Source organism: Lathyrus oleraceus, chromosome 2 (assembly GCF_024323335.1).
Source record: "Lathyrus oleraceus cultivar Zhongwan6 chromosome 2, CAAS_Psat_ZW6_1.0, whole genome shotgun sequence".
NCBI classification, from domain to species: Eukaryota; Viridiplantae; Streptophyta; class Magnoliopsida; order Fabales; family Fabaceae; genus Lathyrus; species Lathyrus oleraceus.
In genome coordinates, this window is record NC_066580.1 from 431,212,648 (window position 1) to 431,236,906 (window position 24,259).

The following is a 24,259-nucleotide window of genomic DNA, read 5'->3' on the forward strand; positions in this document are numbered from 1 at the left end:
AAAAAAAACTATAACTTGTTAGAAATGTGCCTATAAATAATTGTTGTAATTAATAAAGTATCTTATGATACATAGTAAATGTTGGTGCAAAGGTAGAATAAATGATAAACGGAAATATTCTATTCAGAGAATGACGGCTACAAAAAACATGATAAAAGTTACAATGATTGTCACCCTATTTATAAGCTAAAACTAGGGTTACTAGAATAGGATAAAATACTAAAATACCCTCTAACAAACTTAGGGGCTAAGAAAATAGTACAACTAATAAATATGAATTACTTCTAATACCATCCCTTAATTCATATTCCATCAAAACTTGTAACACCAATTCCATCCCTTAATCTGAGAAATTGATCAGTCTTGATAGCTTTCGTCAGAACATCTGCCAACTGTTTCTGAGTGCTGCAGTGTACAACTTCTAACACTCCTCTCTGAACTTGATGTCTCAGAAAATGATACTTGGTCTCAATGTGCTTGCTTCTCCCATGCAACACTGGGTTTCTGGCAAGATTGATTGCAGACTTGTTGTCAATCATCAGCTTTAGAGGTTTGTTTACTTTAATCTTCAGATCCTGCGATAGATTCAGAATCCACACAACTTGGCATGTAGTAACAGCACCTGCAATGTATTCAGCTTCACAAGTTGACAACGCCACAACAGGTTGCTTCTTGGAACACCAAGAAATGGGACCTCCCAGAAATTTGAATAAGTACCCAGACGTACTTCTTCTGTCAACTCTGTCTCCACACCAATCAGAATCTGAATAACTCAGAAGTTCTGACTCATCCTTTCTTCCAGAAGGAAATAATACTCCATACTTCAGAGTTCCCTTGATATACCTCAGAATCCTGACAGCAGCTTGGTAATGGGACCACTTAGGTTTACTCATGAACCTACTAACCATCCCAACTGAATAGCAAATATCAGGTCTGGTATTGCATAAATACCTCAGAGAACCAACCAACTGTTTGAAGGTTGTAGCGTCCACATCCTTTCCATCAGAGTCAGAATCCAGTTTCTGATTTGTATCAAAAGGTGTGACAGCAATCTTACAATTCTTCAGATTAAATCTCTTCAGAATTTCTAATTCATACTTGAGCTGATGCAAAATAATACCTTTCTCAGAGTATCTGAATTCCATCCCTAGAAAGTATGTCATTTTGCCTAGATCAGTCATTTCGAATTCATTCATCAGAACTTTCTTGAACTTGGCTATCTCCTGTTCAGAACTTCCAGTCAGCAGTATATCATCAACATATAAACATACCAGAGTCATATTTCCTTCAGAAGTATGCTGAACATAGACACCGTACTCCATCTCACATTTCTGAAAGCCTTGCTTCTTGAAAAATGAATCAATCTTCTGATTCCAAGCTCTGGGCGCTTGTTTCAATCCATATAGAGCTTTGTATAATTTGTACACCATCCCTTCCTGATTCTTTTTCACAAATCCAGGAGATTGTGACACGTAAACTTCTTCTTCTAATGGACCGTTCAGAAATGCAGATTTTACATCTAAATGCATCAGAGGCCAATTCCTGTTAGCAGCTATTGCAATCACCATTCTGATTGTTTCATGTCTTGCTACAGGTGCAAACACTTCAGAGTAATCCAGCTCAGGTTTCTTTAGAAATCCTCTGGCTACTAACCTTGCTTTATGTTTGCCAATTGAACCATCTGGCTTTAACTTCTGCTTGAAAACCCATCTGACGCTGATGGCTTTCTTGTCTTTTGGAAGTTCTGTCAGCTTCCAAGTCTTGTTTCTCTCTATAGCATCAAGTTCTTCTTTCATGGCCTTCAGCCAAAGCTTCTGCTTAAGAGCCTCTTCTGTACTTATGGGTTCAGAGTCTACTAACATGGCACAGTGAATAACTTCTCCTTCAGAGTCTACTTCAGTGTCTTGCAGCATGTCAAATTCTGCATATCTTCTGGGGATGTTTCTGATTCTTTGTGGTCTCTGAACTTGTTCAGAGTCTTGAGCTTCAGAGTTTCTAGCTTCAGATGGTTGACTTCCTCCAGAACTTTGACCATCTTCAGGGGCTGGCATATTTCCAGAGTCTGAATTGCCACCAGAATCTAGATTACCATCAGAGTCTGGGTCATCAGAGTCTGGATCATCAGAGTCACCTTCATCTTCTGAGTCTTCTCTAGAGTCAGAATCACTATCAGAATCAGAATCAACGTCAGAGTTTACTCCAACTTCAGAAATTCTTAACTCTGACCTTTCTTCAGAAGTTCTAACATCAGAATCAGATTGAGACTTATCCCAATTCCAAAATTCTGATTCCTTCACAATCACATCTCTGCTGAATTCAATTTTGTTGGTTTCTGGACAATAGAGCTTGTATGCACCTGTATTGTGGTACCCTATCAGAATCATCATTTTGCTTCTATCATCCAGCTTCTGTCTTCTGGCTTCTGGAACATGTTTATAGCAAACAGAACCAAACACCTTCAGATGACTAACACTTTGCTTATCTTCAGTCCACTTCTGTATTGGAACTATTTCCTTCAACTTCTTCGTAGGACATCGGTTGAGTACATACGTTGCAGTGGCAACAGCTTCTCCCCAGAGCTTCTGAGGAAGTTTCTTCTCCTTTAGCATGCTTCTTACCATATCAAGCAAAGTGCGGTTTCTTCTTTCAGCAAGACCATTGTGTTAAGGGGTATAAGGAGCAGTAACCTCATGCTCAATTCCATTCTCCTCACAGAACTTCTGGAACTCTTTGGAGTTATACTCACCTCCACCGTCAGTTCTAAGAATCTTCAACTTCTGACCACTCTGATTCTCAGCCTTCATTCTGAACTTCTTGAATTCATCAAACACCTCGTGTTTAAACTTAATAAGGGATACCCATGTCATTCTTGTGAATTCATCAACAAATAACACAAAGTATTTATTCCCTCCAATCGATGCTACTGGAAATGGACCACACACATCAGAATGTACAACTCCTAAGGCATGTTTTGCTCTTGGAGCAGTTTCTGACGCAAATGGCAATCGTGGTTGTTTTCCTTCCATGCAAACTTTGCATGACTTTTCAGGCTTCTTAATTGCAGGAATTCCATGTACCAACTTCTTTGAATTCAGATGTTTTAAGCTTCTGAAATTCAAATGACCAAATCTTTCGTGCCACAACTCACTCTCCTTCTTAGCACTTGTTGCACTAAGACATTCTGAGTCTGTAGTTCTGACATTCACCTTGAATGTTCTATTCCTTCCCTGTTCTGACTCCATAATCAACTTCTGATTGCAGTCATACAGCTTCAGAAGATTGTCCTTCATGGTAACTGAAAAACCTTTCTCAATTAATTGTCCCACACTCATCAGATTGCTTCTGATGCCAGGTACATACCACACGTTCTGAATCAATGTTGTTTTCCCATTGTTCAGAATCACTCTGACATTTCCCATACCTTTTGCATTAAGATATTTGTCATCAGCACATCTGATCTTTGTCCTCTTTTCAGAGTCAAAGTCAACCAGCCATTTCTTGTTTCCAGTAAGATGATTTGAACAGCCAATGTCCATATACCACCAGTCTATCAGATCCATATCATCAGATTCAGAGGCCATCAATAGCACAGATTCATCATCAGAACTTCTGGCTATATTTGCTTCTTCTGATTTTCTCTCCTTGTTTGACCAACAGTCTCTAGCAAAGTGACCAAACTTCTTACAACAATAACATTGGATCTTCTTCTTGTCATACTTCTCTTTTCCCTTCTGAGCATTCTTTTGTCTATCAGAGGTTGAGCTTTCTGACTTCTGACCACCATCAGATATTCTCTTGGCTTCTGACTGCTTCTGATACCTCCTATCAGAAGTTGCTTTCAGAGCCTGCTGCTCTACTTCCCTTTCAGAAGTTCTCTCAGTCAAACGCAACTCTTGCGCTTCTAGACTGCTTTGCAGCTCTTCAATTCTCATGATGCTCAGATCTTTGGAATGTTCTATTGCTACCACAATGTAATCAAATTGACAGGTAAGGGATCTTAATACCTTCTCCATGATTGTTTCTTCAGAAAGAGTTTCTCCACACGCTTTCATCTCATTAGTGATCAGAATCACTCTGGAGATGTATTCAGAAACTTTCTCATTATTCTTCATGTTGAGATTCTCATATTGCTTTCTCAAGGACTGAAGCTTCACCTTCTTCACTGATGCGTCACCACCATAACATCTAACCAGTGTGTCCCACGCAGTCTTTGCTGTCGTTGAATCTGCAATCTTCTCAAACACATTTACATCAACACATTGATGAATGAAGAACAATGCTTTCTGATCCTTCTTCCTTACTTCCTTCTGCGCGTTTTTCCGTTCATCCGTCGCATCTGCTGCTACCAGAACATAACCATCAGTGACAAGATCTAGAACATCTTGAGCATCGAACAGTACACGCATTTGGATCATCCAACGATTCCAGTTTTTACCGTCAAATACTGGAAGTTTGGTGTTCATGTTGCCGTTTCCGTTCATCTTTCTACCTTGCACAGTACACTCAGATTTCTCACAGTGTTTCCCAACCCACAGAATTAAAATTCTGATCAGATTTTGTTCAAGATTCAACACGAATCTAAGAATCAAAATCAAACACACAAGACCTCACGTTCACTCGTGTTTCCCGTGTTTCCCAATGAATCCGAACCGGTGCTCTAGATACCAATTGTTGGTGCAAAGGTAGAATAAATGATAAACGGAAATATTCTATTCAGACAATGACGGCTACAAAAAACATGATAAAAGTTACAATGATTGCCACCCTATTTATAAGCTAAAACTAGGGTTACTAGAATAGGATAAAATACTAAAATACCCTCTAACAAACTTAGGGGCTAAGAAAATAGTACAACTAATAAATATGAATTACTTCTAATAGTAAAAGAGTGTTGCTGAACATACATGCAAGAACTTTGGCTAAGAGCAAAACCAAATCCATGTCATTAAGGAGGTAAGAAATAAATTGTGACTGCAATATAAATGAATTAGGTGGGTTGACTGAGGTGTAATCAAAGACATGGCATGATGAAATAAAACAAAGTGAGATATATTATAAACTCTCTGTATAGTTGAAAAGCTCAAGATTTAAGTAATGAATGAGTTCAAATAATTCAAATTTTTAAAATAAAAATAATCAGATATTTAGTAATAATTTTTTTTAAAAAGTAAAATTTGAAAAGCTCAATATTTGACACATCATATAAATAAAATAAGGTAAACTTGTAATATTTGAACATATTTAAAAATGGCCCATCATTGGCCCAATATATAAAATCTATTAACTTCAAATAAAAGTAAAAATATCAAACATAATTGTGCATATATAATTAAAAATACAACCTTGGAGAGAAATCCCCTGAGTCGCTTGTTCAGTGGCAAAAATGAAAGAAAAAAAAAACATAGGCAAAGACTTTGGTATAAAAATTATTTAAGCAAAGAATGACATAGCTCGGTTATAAGATGGAAGCAAACATGGCATGGCGAAACGAGTCTATGAAACTGTTGGCCTCTCGATACAAAACCGGCACTTCAGTACCATAACATGCCCTTAGAAGGTCTGGGGGATCCTTACGTACAAAATCTTCAAACTATCAAAGATGAAAAACTAATAAGAATGAGAAAAATATATCTATAAATAAAAATATGAAAACACCAACCTTCTTAACTACGAGTGCTGAACACCTTTCAACAATTATAATGTTCAATTTCTTTTCACGCGCTTTTAGCAAACCAAGTAACAAGGTTCTAAAGTCAATAATAACATTAATACAGTTACTGTGACATTTATGAAACACGAAAAACTGAAAGGAAAAAAATAACACATAAACATAAAAAAATATAATATTTTTAAGCAAGTCGCAGAAGATTGCATTGACGCACCTGTGAGTTGCTTGCTTAAAAACATTAGGAGTTAAATAATTAAATTTTTTTCGGATGTTTGTGTGTTGTTATTTTTTTTTCAGCTATTCCTATTTCATGAAGACCTCGATCACTGTACTGTTATTATGACTTTAGAGTCTTATTACTGTTGAATTGTAATTCCTTGTGTCGAAGCATCTAATGTCTTGAATTGTATTAGTGTCGAAATGTCGAAGCATGTTGCTTCATACAGGATTTCGACTTACGCTTATTTTAGGCTAAATCTTTACAAAAATTTCAAAAATATTTCGAAACTGCGTATAGACCTGATGATCTTAGTCGAACCATACACGAAGCAGCAGCAGAATTAAAACGTAAATTGACGGAGAAGTTTGAAAAATTGTCATTGCCTTCAAATGTTCGACCAGAGGCGCGCTATGACCTGACTTTCAGTTGTCATCCACCAAAATTTCCTCCTCTGCCAACTGCTGAATTTTGCGTGGCATTTAGCCCTCCATTTCCAGATTGGTTTGTTTGTGGGGACTTTATGAAAATTCTTCGTCAACAGTACAAAAAACCTGCTAAGCGTGTGGTTCCGACTAAGTATCATCTGGACGAATACCAAGGACACCTTCATATTGGAATAGAACACGTTCGCGTGGAAGATCCCATTCTTGAAGGTGTTCACAGAAAACATGATTTTTCCTTTGTTATTCTAACTGTATTATCATGTATCTCTTATATTCGTTTCTGAATCTCCTTTCTTTCCTTAGCCGTGAGGATTCCTGCCAAGAAAACTTCTGTCGAAGCGTCGCCCGGTGCTGCTAAGAAACCTTCGACAAAGGTACTAAACTCACTCTTTTCATTTATTCTTTTTCCTTTTAAGAAACTAACCGGCTTTGGTCTGCATGACTAGGTAAGTCGAAAACCCCCATCAGTCCAAAAAAGAAAGAATGAAGAGGAGAAAGAAGAGGATAAAGTTCCTAATGAAGAATCTGGTGACGAATCTCCAGAGCTAATCCCCCCTCCTCCTCAGAAGAAGAAGAAAATCAAGAAAGTCTCTTCCCAAAGATCCATTGTTAAATCCACTAGAAAGGATTCTGCAAGTACTCCCACTGCTAACCTTCAGTCGAAGGATACGGAGAGTGGGAAATCTAGTTTTAACACTGAGATTCCTGAGGTAAATCTTTACTTCGACTGTATATATTCATCTTCTTTGCATCTCTTTCTTCTAACTTAGAATTATTTTCAGGCACAATTGGCTGTCGAAAGAACACCTGAGAAAACGCTGGAGGAAACAGTCCAAGCAGAAGATATCCCCACAAGTGATTATGACAGGCAAACTGTAGCAGAATTCGACGCTATAATGGGTGAAGCTTCTGAAGAAGAATCTCCTCCTCATCCAGGATTAGATGCTGCAAATCAGGGTGACGATACTAACATGGAAGCTGAGGTCAAAGATGATCATGAAGACGAAACTTCCAAAGATGTGGGCGACCAGTCGAAACAAGCAGAGGCTGGACAAACTTTAGGGCGAAACACTCCACCTGCTCCTGACCTGACCCAAGGAAGTGGCAAATCTACTGGTTCAACTGGTTTCTCTCGCGAGGAGCTTGAAAGTCTCAAAGTGCAGAAACCCTTAGAGTATCTGAAGGCTATGCTTAGTGCTCGTTTTAATTTTCAAGATTCTTCGCAGAGCAGTTCGACTACTTCTGGGGCCACTTCTGAAGCACCAACACTTGGCAACATCTTGACCAAGATTAAGACGAAGATCCTTGATGTTGATTTGTTCAAAGTCTTGGAAGAAAGCTCCCTTGCCCACATTGAACTCAAGAAAATTCTGATACAAGTAAATATGTTGGAAACTTCTGCTGAGGTTGGTAGTTTTGTGATGGAGCTGATGACCCTTATAGACTTGGCGACTGCGGACCTTCATCGTCAAAGAGATCTTTCCCAGCAAATCTCCTCAAAATCTGAAACTCAAACTGCTGAATGGGATGTTGTTGCAACTTCGATGACAAAGTCTCAAAGCTGCAGCGGCTTTCTGAAACTTACATCAAAGAAGTTGCTGCTTGTGATGATAATATCCAAAAATGGGAGAAACAAATAGCAGCACTTCAAGAAAAGATCTCCCAAGAGAAAAAACGCAAAGCATCCATACAACAACCTAAGCTGAATGAGATTGACGAGGAACTGAAGGTGGGTATTCGACATGCAGAAAAGGCCCAGCAACTTAGTCAAGAGATTGAGACTCTCTCCACTCACAAAAGTCTTTGTGATCATCGACTCCAGTTTCAGAGGAAGAAATTCGCCACGTTGAAGGAAACTTTTGCCAGTATCAATTTGTAGTCGAATTAATTAAACAATTCTCAGCCCTTTGAGGCTCTCTTTGTAATAACTTTAGTGCCCTTTTTATTTGGCAAAGCTATCACAATTATGTTTACAATTAATCTACTGTTATTTTTATTTCCTGCAATATTGGCTTATATTTTTTCAAATACTTGCCATTTATCTTTAGGATTCTCTCATCTTTCCCTATTTCTTCAATCTCATACGCGCCATTTGAAAAACTTTTCAAAATCTGGAAAGGTCATTCCCACTTAGGAGACCATTTTCCCATTAACTTATCTTTTCGATCCATAGGAAGGATTACTTTCCAAACAAGATCACCAATTAAGAAGGTCTTGAATTTTACTTTCTTATTGTAAAACTTTTTGACTCTTTCTTTTTGTCTCTTTATTAGATCTAGCGCACGCAGCCTTTCTACGTCTAGATCAACTAATTCGTCCATCATCATACTCCAATATATATCTGATGGGATTTCATGATGCCTTTGCACTCTAACTGACTGCAAATATATTTCGACTGGTAAAACTGCATCATGTCCATAGGTCAAACTGAATGGAGTCAAATTTGTTACTTCTTTTGGAGACGTTCGACAAGCCCACAAAACTTGATCTAAAGTTTTATGCCAGTTTCTAGGTTTTTTCCCTATATGCTTCTTGATCAAGTTTATCACTACCTTGTTGGCTGCTTCAACTTTCCCGTTGGCTTGAGCATAGTAAGGTGTCGAAGTAAGGAGTTTAAACCCTGTTTCTTGTGCAAATTTCTGCATATTTTTACCAGTGAACACAGATCCTTGATCTGTTGTTATTGTTTCAGGTATCCCAAATATGTAAATTATGTACTTTTGGATCAAATCTATAACTGCTTCTTGATCCACATTTACCAATGGTATAGCTTCAATCCACTTAGTGAAGTAGTATATCCCAACCAAAATATACTTTTGCCCTTTTGAAGAGGCTGGTCGAATTTCACCAATCAGGTCTAAAGCCCAACCTCTAAATGGCCAAGGCTTTATGATTGAGTGCAACTCACTTGCAGGAACATGGGGTATGCCTGCATGTACTTGACATTCCTGACATCCTTTTGCAAATTCGACACACTCCTTCAGCATTGTTGGCCAATACATTCCTTGTCGAAATAATAACCACTTCATTTTGTGACCTGCCTGGTGTGCGCCACACGCTCCGCTGTGCACATTCGACAATGCTATGTAAGCTTCATCTTCACCTAAGCATTTCAACAAGACTCCTTCTGCAGTCTTTTTGAACAATTCGTTTCCAAAAAGTACGTAACTCAAAGCCCTATATTTTATCTTTCTTTCTGCTTTCTGATTTGGGTCTTGTAGATAATTCTTGATGGGCTTTCTCTAGTCTGCAATTCCTGAATCATCTATATTGAATATCTCAAAATTTTCTTCGTCACCATATCCTAATCTTATTGACTCCAAATCTGATGGGGACAACTTGGTAGATACGACTCTTCCTCTGACTTCAATAACCTCCTCTAACTTCTCCTTCGACACTTTGTATCCAGACGCCAGTTGAGCGAGGTCACTCGCCTCTTGATTCTCCACCCTGGAAATGTGCCTAAAGGCCACATTGTCGAATTCCTTGAGAAGTCTATTGGCTATTACGAAGTACATGATTAGATTTTCTTTCACGCATTTATATTTTTTAGTCAACTGCTTTATCACCAGTTCAGAGTCACCCATTATTTCGACTCTTGTTGCCCCCAATTTCAACAATATTTCAAGTCCAGCAATCAAAGCTTCATATTCCGCTTCATTATTTGAACACGGACTTTCAACTTTGTACTTGAATTTTGTTGGAATTCTGTCAGGAGAAATAATCAACATCCCCACACCAGTTCCATTTTTATGACTGGAACCGTCGAAATATAGTTTCCATGGTTCTAATTCGACATATTCTACATTTTCATCTATAGAGTGGTCAGCTATAAAATCAGCAACCACTTGTCCTTTCACAGCCTTTAAAGGCAGATATTTCAAGGACTATTTTGTTAATGCTAAAGCCCATTTTCCAATTCGACTATGTAAAATAGATTTAGATAACATATATTTTATTACGTCGAAATGGGGAGAAATGTATACATCAACAGGCTTTATATAATGCTTTAACTTCATACAAGAAAAATATACACATAAACATAGTTTTTCTATAATACTATATCTAGTTTCAGCATCATTCAGGATTCTACTGAGATAATAGATGGCCCTTTCGACGCCATTCTCATCTTCTTGACACAACATACTTCCTAATGTTTTGTCTGATGCTGAAATGTACAATCTCATACTTCTTTTTCTACAAGGAGACATTAGAATTGGAGGACTAGCCAGGTATTCCTTGATTTTGTCAAAGGCAGCTTGTTGTTCTTGCCCCCATGCAAAGTCTTCCTTCTTTAGTCGAAGTAGAGGAGAGAAAGCTTGCGTTTTTCCACTAAGGTTGGAGATAAATCTTCTGAGAAAGTTGATTTTCCCTAGCAGAGATTGCAACCCCTTTTTTGTTGATGGCGCTTTCGCCTCCATTATGGCTTTGGCTTTGTTTTCATTTATTTCGATCCCCTTCTTATGGACCACAAAACCTAAGAAATCACCCGCCTGCACACCAAAAGCACATTTAAGTGGATTCATTTTCAAACCAAACTTCCTCATCCTTTCAAAGGATTGTCGAAGATGATCTATATGACTTTTTCCTGAAACAAACTTAATCACAATATCGTCAATGTACACTTGCATGAAAGTTTCAATAAAGTCATGAAAGATGGAATTCATAGCCCGTTGGTAGGTTGCTCCAGCGTTCTTTAAACCAAAAGGCATTACTACCCATTCGTACGTTCCTATTGCTCCAGGACAACGGAAAGTTATTTTAGGAACATCTTCTTCAGCGATAAAAATTTGATTATAGCCAGAGTATCTGTCTAGCATACTTAAATACTCATGGCCTGCTGCAGAATCTATAAGCATTTCTGCCACTGGCATGGGATATTCATCCTTTGGAGTAGCCGAATTTAAGTCTCGAAAGTCAATGCATACCCTAACTTTGCCATTTTTCTTAATTACAGGAACGATATTTGCAATCCATTCGACATACCTGGTTGTGCGGATGAACTTGCACTTTAGAAGTCTTTCGACCTCTTCTTTTATTTTTGACAGGATTTCTGGTGCGAACCGTCGTGGAGTCTGCTTTACTGGCTTCTTTCCTTCCATTATTGGCAGCTGCAATTCGACCAAACTTATGTCTAGACCAGGCATCTCGTCGTAATCCCATGTGAAGCAGTCTTTGAACTCTTTCAGCAACTGGACTATTTCGAATTTGAACTAGGGATCCATATTTGCGCTTATGTAGGTTGGTCTACTTTCTGCCCCCAGTCCTAAATTTATTTCTTCTAATGGATCTTGTGCCACCATCTTCACGTTAGTTGACACTGGAACTTTTTCGAACCCTAGGGGTTCGTCATCATAAATGGCGTCAAGCTTTTGGTGTTGCCATTCGCCCATTTGGTTGTTATCATAATCTTCTGGAACGTCTCTTTGGGGACATTGTTCGTTGGAATTTTCTTTGTTGGCTTCGACAGCCATGTATTTTACTTCAGCCTCAAGGGCCTCTTTGAGTTTGTTTTTGACTATGTAAGCCGTAATTCTTTCGAGCGCTGATTCTTTACTCGTCATCGTCAAATTCGCTTCCCCATCCTGTTGGCGCTATATGAGTAGTTCCCCACATGTAAGATTTGCCAATTACCTATTTGTCCCACTGAAAACCATGTGTAGGATGAAGGTACATGGAGCAGTAGGCGTTGTCTGTTGCTTTTAAGTCGAATTCGGCTGGGCTGCACGGAGGTATGTGAGCCAGGTTCTTGTCGAAGCTTTGACTGTTGACATTGTTTACTTCTGTCATGAAATAGCTTTGATCAGCCTCAATGTTTTCGACAATCCCGTCTGGCCTCCAAATGGCTATTCGCTGATGCATTGAAGAAGGTACGACTCATACGCCATGAATCCACTCCCTTCCAAGTAGTAGGTTGTAATTCGCCCTTGAAGCAATGACCATGAACATCGTTGGCCTTGTTATGGTTCCAACAGTCAAATTCACCTGGATAACGCCCATAGTGGTTCCTACTTTTCCTTCATAGTTCGACAACACCATGTTGTGAGGTTTTGCGTCTGAATCATCTTTCCCAATCTTCTTTAACATGAAATGAGGCATCAAATTTACTTCTGCTCCGCCATCTACCAGTATCTTGTTTACACCAACATTCTCCACCTTTCCTTTTATGAACAAAGGCTTTAAGTGTGCTTTCATGGAATCATCTGGCCTTTCGAAGAAAGCATTCTGCTCTTCGACGCACCCATTGTTCATGACGTAGTAACAGACGGGCCTGTGTGCCATTGTTTCCTCTTCCATCTCATCTTCTTCGTCTTCGACCTCCATGACTCTATCATAATCTCTAGGGAGGACAGAAACCACATTGCAAATCACATTAAAGGACGCTTCTGAATCAGATTCAAAGTTGTCAATTATTTCGTCGTTCTTCTTGCATCTTCTCTTTCGACGCCACTGGTTCGACAATGCTGCCAGGATTGATCTGGTGGGAAGTCTCTTTTCTGCTTACTATCTGAAGATTGTTACTAGATTCTGCTTTATCTTTGCTGTCAATGTCTTTTCCATTCACGCTCTTTTCTGCAGCCTCTTTTTCTGCCCTCTTCTGTCTCTGGAATCTTCTCCATTGGGATCTTGACATAGGGTTTTTTCCTTTGTAGTTTTCTGAAGGATATGGTCTTGGCTTGTGCTTTTCCATTTTCTTCTTGCCTTCCATCGAAGCGCCTCTCTGAACCTCAATTTTTCTCCATTTTCCCTGCCCTTGGGCATCTCTAATGGGTTGAACCCATTTGTCATCCGTTGCTTTGTTAGATGGTTTGTAAGTGTTATGGTGTCTTTCTCCATGCCTCCATTGATGATGATCACTTCTCCTTGGGTCATATCTTGTTGTCCCCCAATTCTCTTTCCTCTTGGCTTTATCCACTGCTTCCAGATTGGTTGTTGCCTTCCTGTCGAAGATTGCACTGCAACATGGGCATAACATCACTTCGGTCCTCATCTTTTGGCACCTCTTGATGAATTCCACGAGATTTTCCTCTTCTTTAGGATACGCCAGCCTTTGGTACTCCTTTCGACGACGATCTTCACCCACTTCAGCTTGGTCTCTCTAAGATATTTCCACCATATTTACCCCAATATTTCGTTCGTCAACAATGCTTAATTCGTTCATTTTCTTAATGAGTCTTTCTTCTTCGACTTCGACACTTCTTGGTATCTGGTCAAACTCCTTTTCTTGGCAGCAACACCAAGACATGTTTCTGGGACCATGTTTGCAACAACACTTGTTCCAACTTCTTTTGGGGTCCTCCATTATTCTGTGCAGGATTCCACTGGTCACAGGCTTCATAGGACCATTCACAGCTTCTGTTTTGATTCTTGTAACCTCTTCACTGAAAGGTCCCATAGTGTTGACGCAGTTTGCGACATCACTTGTCTTCATTTGATCAGGATCAAGGCCTTCAATAGCCTTGTTTTCAACAGTGAGGTCTTTAGTAACCTTCTTTTTTATAATAGGGAGATTCTCAATTGTCTCAAATGTTTTTTCATTGTTGCTCAAAGGTACACCTCCCCAACCGGTTGGTTGGATTGCGTTGGTGTCGATATGAGAGCTTGCCGGCGCATTGTATTTCACGAGATAATCGTACTTCCCACTTGGTTGTCCCAAGCAATCCCAATTCTCTTCTTGTCGAACTATAACATCTGCACCGGTATTGTCACTGTCCTTTTTGTCGAAACCTTCAGTAGTTTCGATCTCCTTCTGGTCGTCAAAGCCTTCAGTAACTTCAACTTCGTTCTGGTTTGCGAGATCATCAGCAATCTCAACCATGTTGATATTTGTGTCGAAACCTCCAGCAGCTTCCACCATTTCGAGATTGCCATCAGGAGCAATTTCAACCTCCACCATGTTCACAATGGATGGTTCAGCGTAATAGGCTTCGACTGGCTGCATGGGATTCGAATCAATCCTCATTTGTTGTTTTGGCTTATCACCAAACTTCAGCCTTCCGTCACGGATAGCATTTTGAACGAGATCCCTGAAAAGGAAACAACGAGACGTTTTATGGCCCAGAAAATTATGGTATTTACAAAAACCTCTTTTTTTTTTGTTCCATAGGCGGTTCTTTAGCGCCTGGTGGTTTTATTAATTGACCATCTTTAACCAACAAATCGAAAATTTTGTCACATTTGGTGATGTCGAACGTATAAGTTCTTTTGGGGAACTTATCATTGGTTTCGACTAGGTTTCCGTTCGACGGAGTTAGTACTTTACACGAATAAGGTGGGCCTTGCTTTAGTTCTGCTAAGTCAATCTCTTGTTCGTCGAAGTTACTTGGTTCGTTTTCGTCGTATTCATCATTTTGACAAGCCCCTACATAGGCCACCCTTTCTTTTTTATTCTTATTTGCTCTGAATTTTTCGTCTCTTAACCTTTCGACTTGTCTCACCCTATCTGCTAATTACGCCATATCCCTTAGATATTGGGTGTCTAGTTTCTTTCTTATAGAATAATCTAGTCCCCCTGCGGCCATTTCGACTAACTCATGTTATGGCACCGGAGTGAAACATCTAGCCTTTAGCAATCTGAACCTATTTAAATAATCATTTATTGGTTCTGAGTGTTTTCTCTTAACACTGGCTAATTCTTTCAGACTTATTTTGGTTTGCCCCATGTAAAATTGTTCATGGAATAACCTCTCTAATTGGGTCCACGTATACACTGAGTTTGCAGGCAAAGATGTAAACCAAGTAAACGCGTTTTTCGTCAAGGAAGTAAGGAAGTATTTTATTTTCAAATTTTCAATACGGGTTATCTCTCCTGCTTCGATCAGATAACGTGTTACATGTTCTATGGTGGACTCACTAGTATCCCCTGAGAACTTGGTGAACTTAGGAACTTTCCATCTTGGGGGCAATTCCTCTTGCAGAATATACTCCGACAGTGGGGAAGCGTAACTGGGCCTTTGTAATCCCATGTTCACCCCATTTTGTGCCATTATCGTTTCGACCATGGTCGTTAAGTTGTTTTCGACAGGCAAGTGATTATACCTGATTCGCTGTTGCAACACAGCATCCGCGTCTTGGCCTCTCTGGATTACTATCCTTCTAGGCTCTTGGGGAACAGGGATTTCGTCACGAGGTCGTTCGACCACATCCTCTTGGTTTCTGACGTTTGTCTGAGGATTATCTAACGGTATTTGGTTTATCATAGGCTCTTCCTGGACCGCTACCGCTGGGTTCTGAACCACTTGTTCTCTGTGTCGAGTTTGAGGGACCCCAAAAAAGTCAGTAATGCGCGTCATTTGCGCTGCCAACAATTGGTTTGTTTGGGTGGTGTTTTGTATTAGAGGGTTAAACACCGCCCCCATTTGTTGTGTTAACATTTGGACCATATCATGATTACTCTCGTCCATTTGTTATCTAATTACTTGCGTAGAATTATTTGTTATCGCTGGCATGTAAAGTGGTTGTTGGTTTAGTCTATTCATGTTTCCGCCATATCCCGACCCTTGTAATGGTGAAGACATATTGGCCATAGAATCATAATACAATACTGGCGAATTGTGTAAATTTGCCATTACCGAAGTTGGCATTCCAAATGGTTGTTCCCTACCAGGCAGAGGCATGGTGAAATTCGTCACAAAAGGCCTAGAAGTGTTTCCCATAGGAGGAGGTGTCCCAACAGGCATTTGTTGCGCCCTAATTGACGAACTAGGCGCATTTTGCGAAATTGAAACCGCTGGTATTGACCCTGTTGACGAAGGCACAGCCTCTGACACAGGGACTGATCCCACATTTCCTCCTGTCGAAGGGATAGGGTTGGATACTGGGATGGCTTCATTTGGGTTAGGATTATTTGGATTATTTGGCTGACTCACCATTTTCCTTACTCTTGTTCTTTTAGGTCTTTTTACGTCAGATACGGCTAATTTACCGTTTCTTAGTCTCATACAACGAAGAAGAAACCTTGACTCACGACTATTTAAGTTTTAGATTTATGCACGGTCCCACTGGGCGTGCCAATTTGTTCGCAGTGGATTTTGGCGAACAACCTCTGGTTTTCCAATACTTGTCGAATTGGGTTACTTGCAGGATCAACCACACAAATCCTAGGACATGTGCAAAATCCAAATAACTTTATAAATCTCTAGAACGACTTTTGTATCTTTCATTTGGCTCATTAAATCTTTCATGTCGAAAGAAATTGATTACAAACGCTTAAATAATAACAAACTTAACAAGATTAAGATAAATGGCGGAATATAACTGACAAAGCATAAAGTGTCGAAAAGGAAATGCAGAAAGATAAATGACCGGTAAATGTAAAGGAAAATTGGTAAAGAACTTTGAATTTTATAAGATAAAAACTTTGAAAGAATTGGTGTTTGTTTACACGTACATGTTCCAAATATGACTATTTTCTCTCACACGGGTACTTTGAGTATTTGCAGGAATTTTGTACAAGTTTTCACACACTTTTTCTGATAACACCTATCCTATTTATATACAAACAAAATAAATGTTACTAACGAACAAATCCTAAAACTGTGACACTTGGCTTTCTTCCTTTCGCCAAATGCTTCCACGCGTCTTCTGCCAAACATCACAACTCTTTTAAATTTAAAATTTCACTTTATGTCGAAATGACGTTTCCCTCCAGACTTTGTCAAATTGTCGAAATACCATAATATCATCCATGCCTGTCAAAGACGTCTTTCCATCTGCAAATATCTTGTCGAAATATCGAACCATCATTTTGTCGAAGTGTCGAACAACACTTATCAACCAAACTGTTAATCGCATGACGTCATTTGTCGAAAGAGTCATTCTGCATACTAAATCTCATGGCGTCAAAAACGCATGTATACACAGGGATAAATCATACACCTTCCCTGACATTGTTCATTCTTCCCTGTAAACCTTTATTTTCATTCTTATTTGCCTTTACCTTTATTCTTATATTTTTACATCTAAAAACCAAATTAATTCTTTTTGTTTAATTGAATGAAAATTTAAACTCGATATTGACGTGCAGTCCTTGAGATCGACATTCGGGGAATTTCCCTATTATTACTATAAAAGGCAAAATAATACACTTGTTATTTTCCCGATCAGCAGCCAACAGAAATGAATGGATATGGCATTATAGACATGGTCATCTCAATTTCAAAGACATCAGAGATTTGAAGAGAAAAAAATATGGTTTCAGGAATACCAGAAATCGGCGTTCCAAACAAAGTGTGTGAAGAATGCGTGCAGGCGAAGCATCATAAGGACAACTTCAATAAGGATGCATGAAATAGGTCGAAGGCAATTCTTGAAGTCATATACTCTGATGTATGCGGTCCTCTCCATGTGGATTCAATTGGAGGTAACAAATACTTTGTTACATTCATAGATGATTTCAGTCGAAAACTGTGGTCTTACCTAATCAAGAAGAAAAGTGAAGTGATCGAGGTATTTGCCAAGTTTAAATCTATGGTCGAAAGGCAGAGCGGTCGAAAGATCAAGATTTTGAGGACTGATGGTGGTGTAGAATATGTGTCGAAAGATTTCGATGCATTATGTGTGAAAGAAGGGATTGTGCATGAGGTGGTGCCACCCTACACTCCACAACAGAATGGAGTCACAGAAAGGAAGAATAGAACCATTATGAATATGGTTAGAAGTATGTTGAAAGGCAAGAATCTACCCAAAGAATTATGGAGAGAAGTTGTGTCGCCTACGACATATATCCTGAACAGATGTCCGACGAAGAAGCTAGAAGGAATCACGCCAGAAGAATGTTGGTCTGGTGTAAAGCCTAGCTTGAGTCATCTGAAGGTGTTTGGATCTATAGTACATAGACATGTGCTAGATCACTTGAGAAGAAAACTTGATGACAAGTCGAATCAGATGATCCTGATAGGATATCATTTGACTGGAGGATACAAGTTATATGACCCAGTGAATAAGTAAGTCATGATCAGCAGGGACGCGATCATAGATGAGCTTAAGGAGTGGGATTGGACTAAGAGTGTTAAGAAAGATTCAATGGGAATCTTTTATGGTGAACCAACTAGTGAAGTCGAAAGAGAAGTTTGACAGGAAGAAGTCAGAGGTGAAGCATGCCCAAGCATACCTCAAAGAACAAGACACATGTCTACAAGGTTGCAAGAATGTGTGATTACATCAGATGATATGGTCGATGAAGAAGGTGAGCTGGTACATTATGCTTTCTACGCATATGTTGAACCTGTCAATACAGTTGAGGCATTGAAATATTCGAAGTGGATGAAAACAATAAACGAAGAGCTGAAGTCAATCGGAGTCAACAACACTTGGTCACTTGTCGAATTCCCCCAAGACAGGAAGGCAATCGATGTGAAGTGGGTATACAAGGTAAAGTTGAATCCCAAAGGAGAAGTGACTCAACACAAGGCGAGACTTGTGGCGAAAGGATTTCTCCAGAAAGAAGGAATCGACTTCGATGAAGTTTTTGCACCTGTTGTTAGGATCGAAACAATCAGCTTGGTTGTTGGTCTAGTAAACATGAACAACTGGAAGATGTGTCAGATGGACGTAAAATGTGCATTCCTAAATGGCCCCTTAGAAGAAGAAGTTTATGTTGCACAACCAGTTGGGTTTGTGAAACATGGCGAAGAAAGAAAGGTGTACAGGCTGCATAAAGCCCTGTACGGACTTAAACAAGCTCCAAGAGCTTAGAACAAGGAGATAGATGGATTTCTAAGGGAGAAGAAATTTGTGAAGTGCAAATCTGAACATGAAGTATATGTAAGAAGAAGCAAGAGTGAATTGCTTATACTATGTCTATATGTCGATGACCTGTTGATAACAAGTAGCTGCAAGGAAGAGATCAAAGACTTCAAATGTGATCTCAACAAGGAATTCGAAATGTCAGATTTGGGTGACATTTCATATTACCTTGGCATCTAATTCTACCAAAGTGGTAGAGGTTTGATGATGAACCAAAGAAGGCATGCAGGTGAAATACTCAAGAGATTTGAGATGCAAGATTGCAACCCAACTTCGACTCCAGCTGAGCCAGATTACAACTGTCGAAAGATTCACATGAAGATGATGTCCATCCAACCCAATATAGAAGACTTATTGGGTCACTTCGATACCTTTGTCATACAAGGCTTGACTTAGCATACAGTGTAGGTATGGTGAGTAGGTTCATGCAGAAGCCAAAGGTATCACATCTAGCAGCGACGAAGAGGATACTAAGGTATTTAAAAGGAATTCTCGACTATGGCATTTTATTTCCTGTAGCTGATGAAGGAAAAGAATGCAAATTAATGGGATACGCCGACTCAAGTTGGTGTAGTGATGCCGAGGATCAAAAATCCACAGTTGGCTATGTGTTTATGCTAGGTGGTGCACCGGTTGCTTGGAATTCGAGAAAGGCACCAGTAGTGGCATTATCATCGTGTAAAGTAGAATACATAGATGTTTCTCTTTGTGTCTGTCAAACAACATGGATGGTGAATCTGGTTGAAGAGATAACAACGAAGAATCATGGAGCAATTACCATGAAGATCGACAACATGTCAGCTATTAATCTGACGAAGAATCCAATAGCACATGGTCGAAGCAAGCACATCAAAATGAGGTTTCATTATATTCGAGAGCAGGTGGCAGATGGAAAGATGAATGTGGAACACTGCAGAACTGAGAATCAGATTGTAGACATGATGACGAATGGAGTGTAAGTCGAAGTGTTCAGAAGACTAAGAGTTATGATAAATGTAGAGAACTTAGACACAATGAATTAGATGGTGTGTTGAATTGTAATTCCTTGTGTTGAAGCAGGTTGCTCGACATAACAAGGAGGTGTTGAACCACCTAGTGTCTTGAGTTGTATTAGTGTCGAAGTGTCAAAGCATGTTGCTTCATACAGGATTTCGACTTAGGCCTATTTTAGTAGTGTTAATTATTTTGGGCTTTTATAGTTTTGGGCTTTGCCTTGAGGTCCAAGTTAACCTAAATCTATAAATAGAGGGAGTGACCCTTATTTTTGTAATGAAGTGAATAAAGTATTCATAACATTGTATTCACAGTATTTTACAGTTGCAAAGTGAATAAGAAGTTTTCTACAGTTTGTGGGCAGAGAGAAACTCTGCAGAATTTAATTCTTCTTCTCCTTCATCGTTCTTTACACTCTTTCTTTCTCCATTGTTCTTCTCTTTTCATTGCTATTGTGTGAGTAATAACAATCTTGTTCATTAAGATTGATTGAAATTCTCTATAGGTTTTGGCGGATTTCCAACAGTTACTTGGTTTGCTAAAAATGCGTGAAAATAAATTCAATAATATACTATTGTTGAAGGGTGCTCAACGCTCGTGGTTAAGAAAGTTGATGTTTTCATATTTTTATTTACGAATATATTTGTGAATGGTTGAGAAAGTGAAAAAAAAGATGAATAGGTGAATAGTAATATGGAAGAATGGATGAGAAATATCTCATACTTGCTAATTTTAAGAGTGAGAAGAATGTGGAAGAAGACAATTTGCGAAGAGAGAGAATTAGAAATTATCTAAAGCATTACTAGGAGCTTTTATATTAATCATATAAAAGGAAAAAAAAACAATTTACCTTTAAAAAAACTCAAACATGCATATTGTTAACATCTTCAAAATAGCCCAAAAGAATGGCGTCGGGGTCTATGCGCTATAGACAACCTAGTCTTATATTCTTATATCACAAGTTAAAACTAATTATATGACCAAATCCTCATTCATAACTCATACCCACAGTTACACAACAAAAATAAATAATTTTTTTAACAGAATAAAGTTTTTTTACACACAAGCACTAAGCACACTCGCAAAAGCAAATTCATTGGAGTGAAAACAAGCCAACATTCTAGAGAATGAAGCAAAACACGATCAAATTAGTGAATCAAATCTTTCTTAGGTTTAAATAGTCTCACAAAGATCGTGAATGTATTATAAATTAGTCAAAGGCATAATAAAAGATTTTGTAGGCCACATTTTTTTGCCAATAAGATTATGCATTCTTACTTCATCTATAAATACAACTTGTAAATATCTTCATATCTTTTTCATTAATTTTGAAAAAATTCAAAATTTTGTATTTAATACTCTTTGGATAAGTTACAACCTAACCAAAAAACTCAACTTTATCTGTCACAGCTAGAATTTACATATTCGTTTAAGTTTGATAAAAAAGTTATCAGCAACATGAAATCATCACCTTCATAAAAAATGTCAAATTGATTCACTCCAAACACTTTAGGAATGTCAATAAGAATAGTTTCCCTAATACATTACTTGATACATTACTTATTTAAAGTAAGGCATTAAACCAAAATGAATTAAGCTGTATACTACGGACATAACTACAAGAATTTATTCTTCTTAAAACATGCATTGTCAATGGTGAAAACAACTTTTTCAAGTTTATCGTCTTATGGATTACTCCCTCCGGTCTCATATGTAAGCAAAAAAAAAAAAAACTCACCCTTTAAGAAAGTGGCTATATATTCATTTAAGTAATGGAAAATATACATTTTTTCCATATTTACCCTTATTTATTAATTTAGAAATAAATTAATATTTTTATTATAACCATTTAATGGTTAGTCAATTTTTATTAATACCATTTAATGGTTAGTCATTTAGTGGTTATATATTCCACTTACTCTTACTAAAATTTCCTGTAGAAATTTGTCCCGCCTAAAAACAACACTTCTTAGTCCATTTACTGTATTCTCCACCCGCCTAAATTTCCATGGTCCCGCCCTGTAGAAATTTAACATTTTCATAGTGAGTTCTATAAATACTAAAGTTTTTGGTTCTCATTTTCATAGCCAAAATTTTACATTTCCTGTATCATTATCTTTTGGTTCTCATAAAAATGCCTCTTAATATTTGATCTCACCTGATCAGGAGGGCCTTCCAAGGTCTTGGTGAATGGGCCGGAGAATGAAATGAGAGGGGGGTGTACCTGCAAGATGCTCCAACGCTTAAGTCAGAAAAGGTACAGAATGAGATTATCAGAGTGTGAGTTTGAATACCTGCCCCTTTGCCATGAAAGGGGTATTTATATTGAGCCCCCAGCGCTGGGCCAAGGCTCCTAATGGGCTGGATTAGCTAGGCCCAAGGAGGAGCTGCCAGGGGACGCGTAAGAAGCGTTAAGACCTAGACCAAGGTCTGCCCCCTGGTCCAACTGCCCCTATCCCTAAGGAGACAATATAGGGGAGTTGGGTGACGTGGTGAGTGGGATGCCGTTATGGCTCTGCCCGACACAACTTAGGTGCCCGCGGCGTGGGTTGACGATGAGTGGATGGAGATCATATGAGGAGGACCCGCTCGTTGTCCGACACGTATTTAAGGGGCCGGGGAGACATTCTCCGGGCGGACGGTCGTTCACCTGACGTGTCCTCGTGGTCGCTTGGATACGGTCGTTTGGACGTGGGCTTGGCGAGCATTGGGCCGTGCCGTGCTAAGTGTCGTGGCCCAGTCCAGAACAGGAGCCCCCCAAGTCGAGTCTCTGAGCCAGAGAGATGACTTATGTTTCAACTAAGGGTTCCCCGAGACGATGGGGAAGCTTGATCGTTAGACAGGTGAGGTCGTAACAGGCCTGTTCATGACTGACATTTCTCCGGGAATGTCGGGGATGGAGGTGATCGGTTGATCTGCACCTTCCTTGTAGTAAACGCGGGTATGGCGCGGGGAGGAGGCGTCTTGGTGAGTCGAGGAGACGGACAGGTGCTCGGGTCGTTTCAGCTTCTTGTCTTTGATAGACGTGTCTCACGATTAGTGGCGTCGCTTCGTTTCGCGCGCAAAGACGGCGTAGGCAGGCTAGGCAATGATGACCTAGCGTGTTGGTCCACGTGCCAAGCCCTATAAAAAGGGGTTGAGTAACTTCATTTCTACCTTTTTCTCGCTCATACGTTCACCGGAGATCTCCACCTTCTCTCTCGTTTGCTTGCTCGACCGTCTGGACCGCCGTCTCCGCCCGTCTTCCTATCTGAACCACCGTCTTCTGTTCGGACACCACCGTACCTTTTCAACTTAACTATGTCAGGTATGATTTTCCACTGTGACCCATTCTTTCTCCTTGTTGTTTTCTGTCAAACGCATGATAATGTTGTAGAAATGTGGTTAGGTTTAACTTGGGAACAGTGTAGTGGACTGTAGGTGTATATTAGATGGTAGAAAATAGGGTTGGGATCCTACTGTACCGGGCACAAACTTCATATGCCGGGCAATACTTGCATAGGCTGTATGAAGTTTGTGCCCGGTCTCCATAGAATGCGCGCGCCACCGAGTTGAGCGCGGTTAGTGTCCGTCGCCGCTACGCCCTTTCACTTGACCTGCGGTGGAAGGGTGGATTTGATATGACGTCGAATTCACTCTTTCTGTCTGCGTTTCAGGTGCTACCGGGCGCTTACGACCGAGGAAGGAAGATTCTGGGTCCTCCACCGAAGACGCGACAATCGCTCGTCTCCCTGTCGGGGATGGGAGTGTCCGAGATGGTACCGAACACGCCTCCTCTTCCGGGCAGGTCGACTTCTCCTGGGTTGCGGACGAGCCCTTGGAGGAGGAATCCGACTTCTGTGACGAGGCCATCACTGCTCACGCTATGGTCGAGACCATAAGCCGGGAGGATCCACCAAACTGGTATTGCTGCGCCCCCAAGGAAGAAGACCGCATTTGTCACCATTTCCCGGGGAAGCAGTTCACCATGTATGAATTTGCTTTTCGCGAGGCGGGGATTAGACTGCCCTTCAACTCCTTCCAGATGTCGATCTTCAAGTGGCTCCGGCTGGCGCCGTCCCAACTACATCCTAATGCCCTCGCATTTATGCGGGCATTCGAGTTAGTTTGCCAGTTCCTCGGCATTGGTTGCACCCGGGCTCTCTTCTTCCACGTTTTCCATCTCCAGAGGTCCGGTTCCCATGGTCG